The sequence below is a fragment of the Acanthaster planci genome, linkage group LG16 (genome assembly GCF_054643075.1).
Source record: "Acanthaster planci isolate LZ-2023a linkage group LG16, COTS_SCS, whole genome shotgun sequence".
In the NCBI taxonomy this organism is placed as follows: domain Eukaryota; kingdom Metazoa; phylum Echinodermata; class Asteroidea; order Valvatida; family Acanthasteridae; genus Acanthaster; species Acanthaster planci.
The window spans coordinates 766,228-779,318 of record NC_141792.1 but is presented as its reverse complement, the minus strand read 5'-3'; the positions used below and the strand labels follow the sequence as shown (position 1 = coordinate 779,318).

The 13,091-nt window shown below is 40.6% G+C and overlaps 1 protein-coding gene and 1 non-coding gene across 3 annotated transcripts in view; both read right to left on the bottom strand.

Moving 5' to 3' along the window:
- LOC110984563 (uncharacterized) overlaps nt 1–13,091 on the bottom strand; it is a 95,555-nt gene that overhangs the window by 35,592 nt on the left and 46,872 nt on the right. The gene's annotated exons all lie outside the window — the stretch shown is intronic.
- On the bottom strand, nt 8,278–8,350 carry Trnat-ugu (transfer RNA threonine (anticodon UGU)). The gene has a single exon. It is a non-coding gene; the product is annotated as a tRNA-Thr (tRNA).

Genomic DNA, 13,091 nt, shown 5'->3' with positions numbered 1-13,091 from the left:
CTTGACCGGTTCTGAAATGCTTAGAGACTTTCCGTCTCCACCAAAGACAACCACATGTTGATGAATATTAACAAAGTAAGGTTGCACTTTACACAGTGCCTGGCTTTCATCCAAGCCACCTAATTCCTTTCAAAAAGAAGACATGTTTATGAAGAACCGGTTATTTTTCAAGTGCAAACATAAAATGCAGGGGACACGCTCCGATGAATATGCCATCATGTCTCAGCAGCTAATCTCATGAAGACAAAGTCAAAGTGACATTTGGAAAGACGACATTTTCAAATCACGATGTCCTGAACTATTTCTGTATAATATCGACAACAAAAAAGCAGCCCGCATGCCATACATTTTTTCATTTGATGTGTTTGTGTGTTGCAAGCATGTAGAACTCAATCTGGATCATTGGTTAAAGAAAACCCCTCTGAGAAAATCCAAGCTTAAAGAAATAATCAGAAGTTGCAGTGGTGGTGGGGGGGAATTGACACTCGGCAGAGAGTTTTAAGGTTGGAGGCAAACTCATTACAATTGCACCATTTCTGTTGAAATCACACAGTTTGTGTTTGGAACGTCAACAAAGTTCCCACTTGCTATTGAAGCCACGTCAACATGGGATGCCCAGCGGTCAGTGATGAAACATTGCTCCAGAACGGAAATCAAGCAGAAATGTTGACAAGAAGCCAAAGAACACAAGCTGGGACCGGAGGGGGTCTGGAGGGGGTTGCACAAAGTCTCCCCCCCCATATCCACTCACGGCCTTGACGCTTTGCCGTCACCACCACCGCAATCTCTGATCCTGATGTCCACAGAGGGTTTACGGGTCAGGGGAGGTTAGCCTGTGGTGCCAAGAAGTACATTTAGCAAACTCCAAATTACAAGAAAGTTGACTTGGGGTGAAGCCAGTTCAAATATCTCTTTTTAAATGAAAGATGTCAGGCTCAGTTCAACTCGTACCAATCCTATAACACTAAGAATTCCTCCACAAGTTGTGGATGTTGTTTTCTCAAAAGGCGGTACATCAAACATTTCATTTTTGTTTCCATCACATACAAAAACCCTTACTTTCAATACCAAGCTCCTACAGGAAACTTCAAAACAGGTTTTCATAAAGAGTGTGGCTGAAATGTTGAAGTCAACAAATCTATGTCCACTGACTGATGGTTTTATGTGATGAAAACGGAATTTGTAAGAGAATGATTTTCCAGTCCAAGCTATTCTCCAAATACAAATAAAATGCTTTGGTGTATAGACAAATTTGGGATTTTTTCAGTCAAGCAACAACTCCAAAAAACATTAGCTGGACAGACAGGGTACATGCAACACCAAAGGACAGACAGGGTACATGTACATGCAACACCAGAAACTCCCATCCATGCAGGAATCTGGAGTAGGCAGTGAAATCTCCATTTCTTTCAAGGAGCCTACATTCGGAATGCAAAGGCCCAGATTTCAGAACACAACCAAAACCCTGGATCCCTTTAGGACAAGCTCCTGAGTGGAATACCCTCATCTTTGCAAGGGGGGGGGAAATGGACTTGAACCTTGCTTGATCCATTGTCACATTAATGAGTGGCAGCTATCAGGCCCAATGTGGTCTGTTTATTGTTCAGCCTTGGTGGCCGACAGCGAATTGAACTCCGCAAAGCGAGTCAAAATCACATTTTAAAATTCCCCTAGGCGTTTTGCCTGAAATCGGTAAAAGCACGCAAGGGCATCCCCCAAGCCACCTCCTAGTGTTTGAACTTGAATGCATGATCACTATTCAGCTGGGACTGTCAGTGTATGCTTGATAAATGGTTGACAAGATTTAAAGAAGTCTTGTCAAGGACTACTAAGTTTACTAAAATGGAAGGAAGTTTTGGCTATAAGGGAGCTGAGAAAAGACCTTGGTTATCAAACATTGAGAAACATGGCTTCCTCCAACAGTAAAGTGTTTCACAAGTGTCATTTCCCCAAAATAAATGCAACAGTCGGTTCAGTACACGGACTACTGATGTGATGAGTGCTATACTGAAAATCGGCTTTATTTTTTGGTTTGTTGATGTTTGATACCTACACTGTCGCGTGACTTAGCAGGCACAATTGGTCTATTGTTGACTGAATTGGTCGACATTTATGAAAGCCAAATTACATGGCTAACCACTTTTTTGGTTAAATTTTCTTTTTATAACAACTGCTCAGATTGACAATGCCTGGCAAGGAGCAGAATTGCAAAAAAATACAGTGTGCATGACCAGCTTTCCACAGAATGCTCACAGAAAGCTTTAAAGTGAAGGGTAAGGGGCCTATTAGTTTCACAAAGATTGAGATCTCGATCACTGAACCTAATGCTGCTTTGGAGCCTTGAAGCCATCCATCTGGTGAGTTCTGGCGTCAGTGAACCAATGAGGGATTACTGATTGAGATTCTGGATCTGTGTGAAACAAACAAGCCCTAGTTGTAAAAAGGAATACTTCACACAGCTTAATTATGCTTTCCATCAGAGTGTCAAGTTGAATTTCTGGATACAGATGATACAGAATTTCATTTGACATGCCATTTTTTTTCCCCCGCAGTTGGAACTTCCTCAGTCCTGAATACCAAATTCCTAGAAAAGTTAGGTCAGCAATAACAAAGCAATAACAATTTGCTGACAATAATTTAAATAAACATGGGCTGTGTAAGTGCTATTCGTCTTCTTGCGGTTTTTAAAATGAGTAGCGGTTTTGTGAATGATTGCACAATCCTGGAAACATACAAAGTAGAACTGAAAAAAAGAAGAAGAAAGAAACCTGGGTGACAGGGATATGAGCTAACCCACAACCTCAACAAATAAACATTATTTTTTCCTGACAAATCATGCTTTCAACATTCCCTACACGTATGACAGTATCAAGAGCATGCGATCACCACCTGTTTATACCACTTGTTGTCTTTCTCCAGGGTAAGAAACATCACACATCTTGCGGTAACCCTCAGCACATTTCACTGGTTTTTTTCCCCAGTGCCTCGGTTTTTGTTCAAACGTGTTTATTGATCTTGACCCAACTGTGGTACACTGTTTCTACCCACTTGTACCAGTTACGACACATGCACGTACGGTGAATGCTGCAGAAACCGCAGACACTAAAAAAGCCTGCCCCACGCATTTATTTATCCAGCAATTAATGCTTTCATTTCTTGGGGGGGTAGGCACTTAAATGGACATTGACACAAAGCATAAACTTATCAACAACAAATTAATATGTAACTTGAAATGTCCCCCGCCAACCCAGCAAATTTAGTTTGGAAATGTTAAGAGTGACGACAATTTACATTCCAAAGTCATGACAATTTGTAACACCCAAATTTTGACATTTCTGTTTTCAATCATCAAAATGTGATATCTGTGTTCTGAATCTTGACACAGGATACAGTGCATGTATTTTTTTTCCTCAACTTTTGTCACAATTCAAAGGTTGTTGAGACCTTGTTCTCTATTGATTACACAAACAAAATAACAGTGAATTTTTTTGTGCTTTTGAAAATGACTGAACCTGACAATTCTGGGAAAAACTTTCTGTGTCATTGATCCCTTGAAATCCTTCATACATACTGCACCTGAAAGAGGCTTGGATGGGAATGCCTAAATTCAATATTGACCAAAAATATGCAATCCTACACTGCTAGTACCCCCAAGCTGTTGATATGCCTTGCATAAAAGTAGACAGAAAAAAACCCAACTAACAGGTCATCTGACTCTAAAATAACAGGTCTTGGTAGTGTGGTCGCAGGTTTCTTCAGATCTGAAGTGCTTACAGCCGGTTCTTGCGGCCACTGCTGGCAAATATTTTGCCCTGAGGACATGACGTGTTTTCTTGCAAACCCATCGGGGCATATTTTCATGCCAAATTAGGCTCTGGTTAAACAGGGGGAAAAAATGATACAGCTTCAGGAAAACGAAGGTTGTAGTCACTGTCACAAAACAAAAAGACCATCTGGTCTTATTTTTACTGCTTACATTTTGAGAAAAAGCATGAATAAAGTAGAGGGTCATTCTATAAATTCAGGGTCCAAAAGTGTGACATTTTTGTGCGACACCTGACCTGTGTATTTGACATGGATATACAATTGAAACTGATTTCAAACTATTACTATTTGTTTTAGCAGGTAAATTACATTAATTCATCACTCTTGAAAATTAGAAAATGTGTTCTGAACCTACAAAATAGTATGTCAGATGTGACAGGGGCACGAAAAAATTGGATTAAGCAAACAATATACTTAGAGAGTCAGAAAAGGCATTAAAGGAAATGAAATTGTTTAAGTTGTCACAAGTGTCAAAATAGCATAACCCCTATACTGCAACACCCTCCTCAAAAATAATGAAGTTTTTCATTTTAAGTTCTTGGGTTGGTATGCCACCCCGATATTAAATCATCCTTCGACAGAAAATATGCAGAAGAGAGGAATGACTCATGCAAAGTTCTCATTTAATCTGGTGTATTATGTGACATACATGTATAAGTCATCAGAGCTTTTGCACAAGGTCTTTATCTGCTCCTACAGATAAAAAGACTCAAAACATGGCTTAAAATGTGACCTTTGAATCTGTGTTCTTTTCAGACTAGTGGGAAAAAAATTGCTGAAATGTTATCCTTCTGTCTCTAAGATTGTAATCTCGTTCCTGGCTCCCAATTTCCTTCCAATATTTTGCGGATGAAATGTACAAGGAGAACTGACAAGGGGAAACTATTTTCTGCCCGGAGGTAGTGACTTATTCAATATTTCCTTGACTCTGGTCTGGCACGGTTGGGACAAGGATGGGAAGGGGTGTTGGGATTGAGGTGGGCTGTACTGATCTCGAAGAGTGACGCTCATTTCCTATGGGACCAGGCTCTGAACAGCCATCTCCCTCCAAGACCTACTGACTCTTTGATCCTCAGGGACCTCTCTGGATCGATTGCCACCTGGCTTATCCCCTCTCTTGAGCGCCAAGAGGAAATGCCAACCTCCTTTTCTTTTATTTACCCAACTCACTGGGACACCGACCAGGAAAATAAAAAGATACAAGACTTCTAAACTGGCCTTGTGTATCTGTTTGGAGAAAGCTTTGCGTGGTCACTTCAGATGGCTATGTTCACAAGTTGAAGGGGTGAAAATACGCATGTACATGTACTGGTAGATGTCCAGGTGTGTCTATGGCGTACAACGCATGGATACTTGAGTACCGAGTCAGAGTGTTTTCTGAGCGGTCAGCAGTCAAGAGATAGGAGGGACAATGGGTGTTATGACATGAAACATTTGAGGCATTGATAGCATCCTGAGTTGTTTTTTTTTTTTAAGGGTGAAGATTCTTCTTCTGCCTTAGAAGCTTCACACCTGCGCCTTTTTTTTTCAATGTGAGTGTTGGATCACAATGGACAGCAGATGCTGTATTTGTGCACCGCTCATAAGCAGATTTTCTAAGAAACTGACAAAACTATGAATCAACACACTCTATCGAGGATCACTAGAAAAGAGTCCTGAATTTTGTGTCCGACAACAATCATAAAACTTCCTACGAGGAATTCTCCACGTTTTCAATCATCAAATTTGGGCAGCGTTCCATTATCGCCAACTCAACTAGGAGTTTCTCTGAATAGCAGCCTCATGTAGGGTCTGTTTCTCTACCACAATGGCAAGCATTCCACATCATTGCGACACTTTAACAGCACAAAAGATTCTCACTGACACTGACCTTTCGGAATTGTACATGTACATGTCGCTCAAAAGTGTAATCAATTAAGGGGGGTCAAACACACACTATAATTTCACCTAGTTGAAATACAGCTACCCGTCTGAGTCATGTACAGATATACACAATAAATCTAGCGTGATCTTTGCAGATTAAGACATAGAAAGTTGGAGTCTGTGTTACCGTCGGAGAGCCCTACAGGTCTATTCTCAAGTTAAGGGAAGGTGCACCTGTAGAGTACACTACAGATACTACAGTTTCCGATTTTACCTTTTGGAGTGACCACTTCCTCCACAGCATGTGTACACTATGTGGCCCTGCAAACCTCCAGCCTGCCCTGATTCAAAACCAGACACTAATTGAATCTAACTTTCCAAGGTATTGATAATATTGTGCTTGGTGGGTTTCAGTGGGCGCCTTGCTCTCAGGGTAAGGTGAGGGTGGCAAGCCACAACCTGGGGCAACAGGTGTCTCATTTGTCATTCATTTACCCAGTTTGGGCTCCATCAGTGAAATGGGGACAAGACCCCTGCACTCATTTTATCAGGGGATTTTAGACTCACATGTACGGAGACTAGAGGCAAGCTTTCTTCAAAATCACTTCAACGTTTTATTACAGTGACCCACTTTGAGTTGCTGATGTTCTGAGGTTGTTTTGGCACCAATTTTATGAAAATTGGATATGGGTTTCAATTCCTCAAAACATGTGTAATTTTCACACATGTAGGTGGGATAAAAAACATTACTTGTTCCAATGACCACAGTCGATGACAAGTTGCCAAGTAAGAAGTGGATTATGAAAATTTACAAATGATAAACATAGCCAAAAATCTTTGATTTGATTGATGAGTCTTTACAGACTACAAGCATGAATGTCTTTCATATTCTTGCCAAATGAAAAATCAGTCATTTTAATTCTATCCCCTATTCCCAGTTTTACCTTGGCTTCAGACGCATCTTGGGCTCCTGGACAGCTTTAAAATGTTTTATAGGAACCAGATTAAAATTACTCCGAGGGAATGGACAACGCTCATAAACTGATACCATAGAAGCAGAATAGAGGGCCCTTTTTTGGCAACAGAAGAGTTCCATTCAAGTACCAAATTTAGGAATCTGAAGTCTGAATGCCAACGGTGATCACAAAAGCCTAGGTTTTGGAAAACAGGGAAATCTCGCTTTGTCCTTGTGGTCTGCCAGAGTGCTCTCTACTTTTAGCACATACATTGGAAGTGGAAATCTTCACCATGCCCCATTAAACCTAAATCTGGAGTCACAGCTGGCCTTCAACATTCCCTGGCCTGCCACACCAGGTGTCTCCTGTTGGAAAAAAACACCCCTTGAAAAGCTTCATGTATAAGCCCTACGGTGTGGCAAAATAAGAGCCTGGAAATGACCCCAACACAGAGTAAAATTCAGCAAGAGTATATTTTAAACACGTGTGTATAAGTGTTAAATGAAAGGACTACCAAGTACAGTTTAAACTCCGCAGCTTTTTGAGGACAGGATTTTTGTGCAGTGATAAGATATTTATCATGAATTTCTAGAACTCTGACCGGAAAGGAACTGGAGGAATTGGTATGCAAATTTAACAAATATCAGGAAACATTGTGTATGGACGCGACAATACATGGATCTCAGAAAACTTTATTTGATAGTGAAATGAAAAAGTTCCAGTTGCCGAGAATTTTAGAAAGTATTTTTTTTGGTGAAGGGGGATCATATGCCTGTAGGTCTGCTGTTGCCCTAGGCTTCACTCTTCTGTCCTCAAACCACAGAGCTTCATGACCCAAATATTCTTCAGCCTACTTAGCTTGAGAATTGCTTGATTACAAAAGAGGATGTAGGCCCAAATATAGAGAGACAGGCCAAAAGTGTCCATGGCCCTCTTGCATGTGACTTGTCAACTTATGATGAGAGCAAGCTGGTTTTTGCAGTCTGAAGACAGAACTAGGCCGGCAGTCTATCGGAAAGATTCTTGTGTATATGGTTAGTGTCAATGCCACTCTAGCCAAGTATGGGATGCTTGCACATTTACAAGAGAAAAAGTTCCAAATCCATTTACAGATTTTTTCCAAACGTTTCAACAGAACAGCTCCTTTCAGAGGTTCGACAGAACTGATGAAATCTGGCATTCATTTTTCTTGTAAACGATGCCTGTAAAAATGTAATCTGATTTGCAGAACACTTTACTGCCCAGTCATATCAAAGGAATACCATGAATTCATCACCGGAACATTGTGTCAACTATTAACATTGTATACAATTTGTCGTGTTTTCAATGACACCGTAGTACATTTACACGTTGGAACAGTATGGGAAAAAACGTAAATGTAAATTCCCACCCTTAGCCAAGAATTAAAAACAGTTTTATGGCCTTGTGTTTCTTTTGTACTTTTTAGAGGTAGGAAATACATCCATGTAGCCCTTTTTTCAAAATTAGTAGATGGGTTTTTGTGACATTCTTTTGTGTCTGGGGTTTTCATCCCATCTAACGCTAACAGGTGGAATCTTGCACTTAAAACAACATATTCTATTACAGAAATGCGTGTAAATAGAAAGTTGATTATAAAGGTGAACAAAGAAATTGACTGGAGCGGGATTTGAACCTGCGACCTCTGGAATACAGTACCAGTGCTCTACCAACTGAGCTACCCAGCCCTATGTTGGTGGCTCTTCCCATTTGCCAATGTCTCTGTTCGGGGAGGGGGGTGCTTAACATGAAAGTCAACATGTATGGTATAAATTTTAACTATAAGAATAATAACAGAAGTGAAGAAGGATCAAAGGCTGTGGAAACAGATGACAATTTGCCTTTTTTGTACAAAAGTGCATGAAAACAGACTGGTATTGTTTGACCCACATTTATACATTAAAGATGTAAGCATATGTATGATGTAACATTGAGAAGTACGCCAATATGTACATATTCATGTGTACATGTAACTCCTATTCTTGCCGGGACATTTCCTGACTAAAAATCCTCCTCAATGTAGGAGTCCAACAACATATTCGTAAATGTACTTGGGTACCAGACCAACATCTGGTTGTTTCCAGAACTTGCTGTAGAGTGTCAGTGCCCCAATGACAATTTCCTGAACTTGGAGGCTTCAAAACTTTTTCGTTTGTTCAGGCAGTCGTGACATAATTACACAATGCAGTTATCCTGTCAGGCAAGTCCCAGAAGGAAGAGCTGGTGCGATAACATTCCAAAGACAAATCGTACTGATAATGACCAATTCATCTGGTATCCATCCAACGATTATCTATCACAGGTTAATTTGGCACAACTGCTGGAATAGCGACAGGAAAAGGAAATCATTGATTTGCAAGATGGTGCAAACCGTACAAGAATCGTACAGGCAAGCGAGTCATCAAAATATTTTTACTTTCTCCCTGACACCCAAGGGCAGATGTAGGGGAAGAGGCAATTGATAACTGGACCATCCCTCTCCGGGTACTGGCAGTGTTAGTTATTTTGGCAATCCAAATAAAATCTAATTAGAGCCTGTTTGTTGTAAGTCGATCTGGATCTTGATCAGTGGTCCAAAAGCTGCTTCTCGCAATCCAGTAGGCGAGTTCTGGTGTCAGTGAACCAACGTTGCATCACTAATCACAATCTGAATCTGCACAAAATGATCAGACCCTGATCAATCACTGAAGTAAAGTTACAATGTACATGTACATGTCAGTCACCGCATCCCACGCTGTTTACTGCTTCAGACCTTCAGTCTCAATATACGTAGGTATTAATTTAAATCTCTGATACATTCATTGTCAAATAAGACCAGGACAAGATTGATCTGTAACTGATTGACAAGTACATGTCATATGCCTACTTCATTGTATTTGGGCCAAACCAAAAAACAGCTGTGTTTCCGGTTCCCTGACCAAACCTAGAAAATCATGCAGAACCTACGGTATATCTTTTTAATTGACAAATCAATAAAATATGAAAACTTACGGTGCCTTGCCCCGGGCCTAATTTTGTGTACATTGTCCTGCACACTGTATTTTTGAATATTTTTTTGCATGGGGTGGACGGCTCTTATGTGTTTGTATTTCAACAACCAGCTGCTTTACTATATATATGACGAGCACATGGACAGAATGAATCTGACACTGCTTACTACCTGTCGCAAATATACGCGTCCCCCCCCCAAGAATACAGACCATCATCCAACCCTATTTTGGGGGCTATAAAAATTTGGAGTAAAAAAAACATTTTACCCAACCAACTACCCTAAATTTATTTTTCAGTGTAATAGGAAATACAACTAATTTTTTGTTTGGCCTTAAGCCGTCTTGAACAGTATTTGACCAAAACATGAATCTGACCAAAAAAACCCAAAACAAATTCTTCGGTTTCGTCAGTCCACTGTCCTTATGGATTTGCTTTTGAAAACACAAGTATTTAGCTGTGTGGGCATGGATGAAAACGAAGTAAAGGGGACATTATGGGAGAAAGGAATCATGTTTGGAACTGCCTACAGATACACTGGCCAAAGAATAGAGCCGCCAACCTGTTCTCTTTAGCCAGCAGACAAATCAACAAGTCAGGTGGAAAACATTTGAAACCCTCTGCAGTCAGTGAGCTCTGGCAAGCAAGGAAGCCTGTTGGAAGGACTACATGCTTCCTCCAGGTTCAGAGCAATCACGTAAGGGGGAAGAGATGCAGACAGGAGAGTGGGAAGGAGACGCAGAGATCTTCTGCAACATCCAGAGATCGACAGCCCCTAACACCTGCATGTCCTTCTGTGAGCGCATTTCACATCTCTGTTTAAACTGATTCCACTCACCGCCGGCTATTACAAAGACTGTCTCATTACAAGGTTAATGTACAGTTACCATCTCACAGATTCTGCCAGTGACTTCCTAAAACTGTGACAACGACCTCAGAAATTTGGCCACCTTTATAAGTAGTATTCAGCATGACTGTCAAGTCAATTTGATTAGCTAGTTTCTTCTGGAAAAAACATACTGCGATAGGTGCATGTTTACATGTGGAAAACAAATTTCCAGTGTTGTAGTGTACACTATTTGCAATGTGTTTAATGTTTGTATTGGGGAAAAAAAAAAATTCACGGGATGTTTACGTGAAGTAACTGAAACCTTGCCAGATGGATTTGACGTCTCGTGTGTATTTGTCTGGTCATTAGCATCTGTCTGTGCCCTTCACCGGTGGGTTTCTACAAGTGCATGTAGGTTCCGGCTGCGTGTGAAATGCCTGCATTTCTAACACGCTACAGGATGGCTGTGTTGGCTGATTTCCTTGATGGACCCCAAAAGTCCGGCTTTTTTCTATTTTTTGTCAAAACTTCAGCTGTCCGATGTAACTCTGTTCATAGATACGGTAAATCTGCAAAGTTTTAATTCAAGTGAAGGGTTATGCATTTTTATTTTGCACAGTCAATGAAAATTGAAATTGGCACTGGGTGTTAGAAATATGACATTTCACAAGAACGGCATTTCCGATGAAATCCCAGTGTTTACAGAGACAGTGCAGAGAGGTGGGATTTTACCTGTAAAACATGACCAAATTTTAACTGGAAAAACGTTCATTAACAGTACCTGTGTGCCATTGCATTGAACATTAATTTTTTGAGTTAAATTTGAATAAAATTTGGTACACTGAGCTTTCTGATTGTACTTGTATAAACGTAACAATTTGAATTCTCCAGACTGAAGACACTATTACTTTACCTCGTGATTTGGGGCAAGCTGTTGCATAGCAACCACCATTTCTGGAATGGACTGGTTCCTTAGTACACTTCTTATCCAATGAAAACAGTGTATTGAAGCAAGGCATCTCTTACCGTATGTAACTACATGCAAGAAAAAGTTTGCCCTGAATCATGAGGTACAGCAACAGTGGCTTTAAGTATGGAGAATTCACATTTTGTTCAAGTTCATTTAATGAACTCAGTGTATAAACAGATTTTATCCAAATTTAACTCCCAAAAGGCTTATTCTGCATTCTCCATAACCACACCTTTAATACAGTAATCTCAAACCCATGTGTAGGATATTAACACACCTTAATGTACCCTACTGTACATGTACATGCCCCATATAAACACCTCCAGGCAATCATCTCTAATAATGCTCATAATAAATCACATTGAAGCACCTGCAGATTTCCCCTACTTCCTGTGAGGACAGAAACTTGGCAGCTTTCTCCCCAAGCGAGACAGGTTAATACGAACCTTGGACAATTGAAACCTGCACTGCGGCACCTTAAAAAAACCCCAGATATCACCCACGACTTTGATATTTATGAACCAAAAAGGAAAATGGACAAGAGAGAATCTAACCTTTCACTCCTGTGACTGAAACTTCAGATTCTTTTCCCCTGCCTCATATTAACGGCATCCAAAGAGTTTGGTGGAAAAAAAGTTTAGCCGGAGGCATCAATTATGTCGTCAGGATATAATAAGACCCTTGATAAGCCGTGCCTTTTGTGCCTGATATAATCAGTTTTTGTTACTTTTTTGTTGGCATAGCCTCAAGCAGTCCCATTTTATATTCTGGAGTGGGCTTTAACAAGGTGTGCCGGGTGTTTAGTTGGACTGTGAATTTTTCTCTCATTGTGCGGTCTTTGCAAAGGCAAATTCACTGAGATATAATACATACATGTATATTGTGCAGTGATTGTGCCAAGTTGAGGCACCTACTGTGTACATGTATCCATGATGGAAGGAAAAGCATATCATACATTAAGTATCACAATAGTACCGGTAGTAGTCAAAGGGGGTGGGGCAAAGTGGACAGGAGGGGAGGAAAGGAGGCCGATGTCAACAGAGTTGTTTATTTCACAGTAGCAAAAAGTAGAACATTCAGTGAGGTTGCAATTTTCCGCCAACGAAAGGTTGGTGTTTTTGAGAAGAGGTGGTTGAATGAGGGATGTGAAAAATTAGTGATTTCATGGAGTGATGGCTGGGGTCCTTCAAAAAGGTGGGTGGGATATTTTCCGTGCTTGGAGTGGACCCAGATTTTGGCTGTGGTTTTCAGGTGTACAAGTGAGTGCGCAGACTGAGCACTGGCAGATTTATGTAGATTCATTGAATTACAGCAATAAAGGCTTTGCATGGTAACCATCTTGCAGGGCACTTCTTTTGTTCTACCGGGAAACTTCTTTTGTGCATACCCAGTGGAATAAAAGGACTGGCCTGCAAGATGACAGCCATGCAAACCCACTATACAATGGAACAGAGGGGCCATATCCCTGCATGCTTAAATTGTTTTCCTGCGGGTGAATGAACCTGGCTCCCCCTGGTAAGGAAATCTCTTCGACAACAAACGCTGAAACCTTTTGATATCACAGCAATTTTTTGTGCTGCAAATTCACAGAATTCAGTCGCAATTCAAAGTGTAAAAAATGCCACACAATTTCAAACCATAC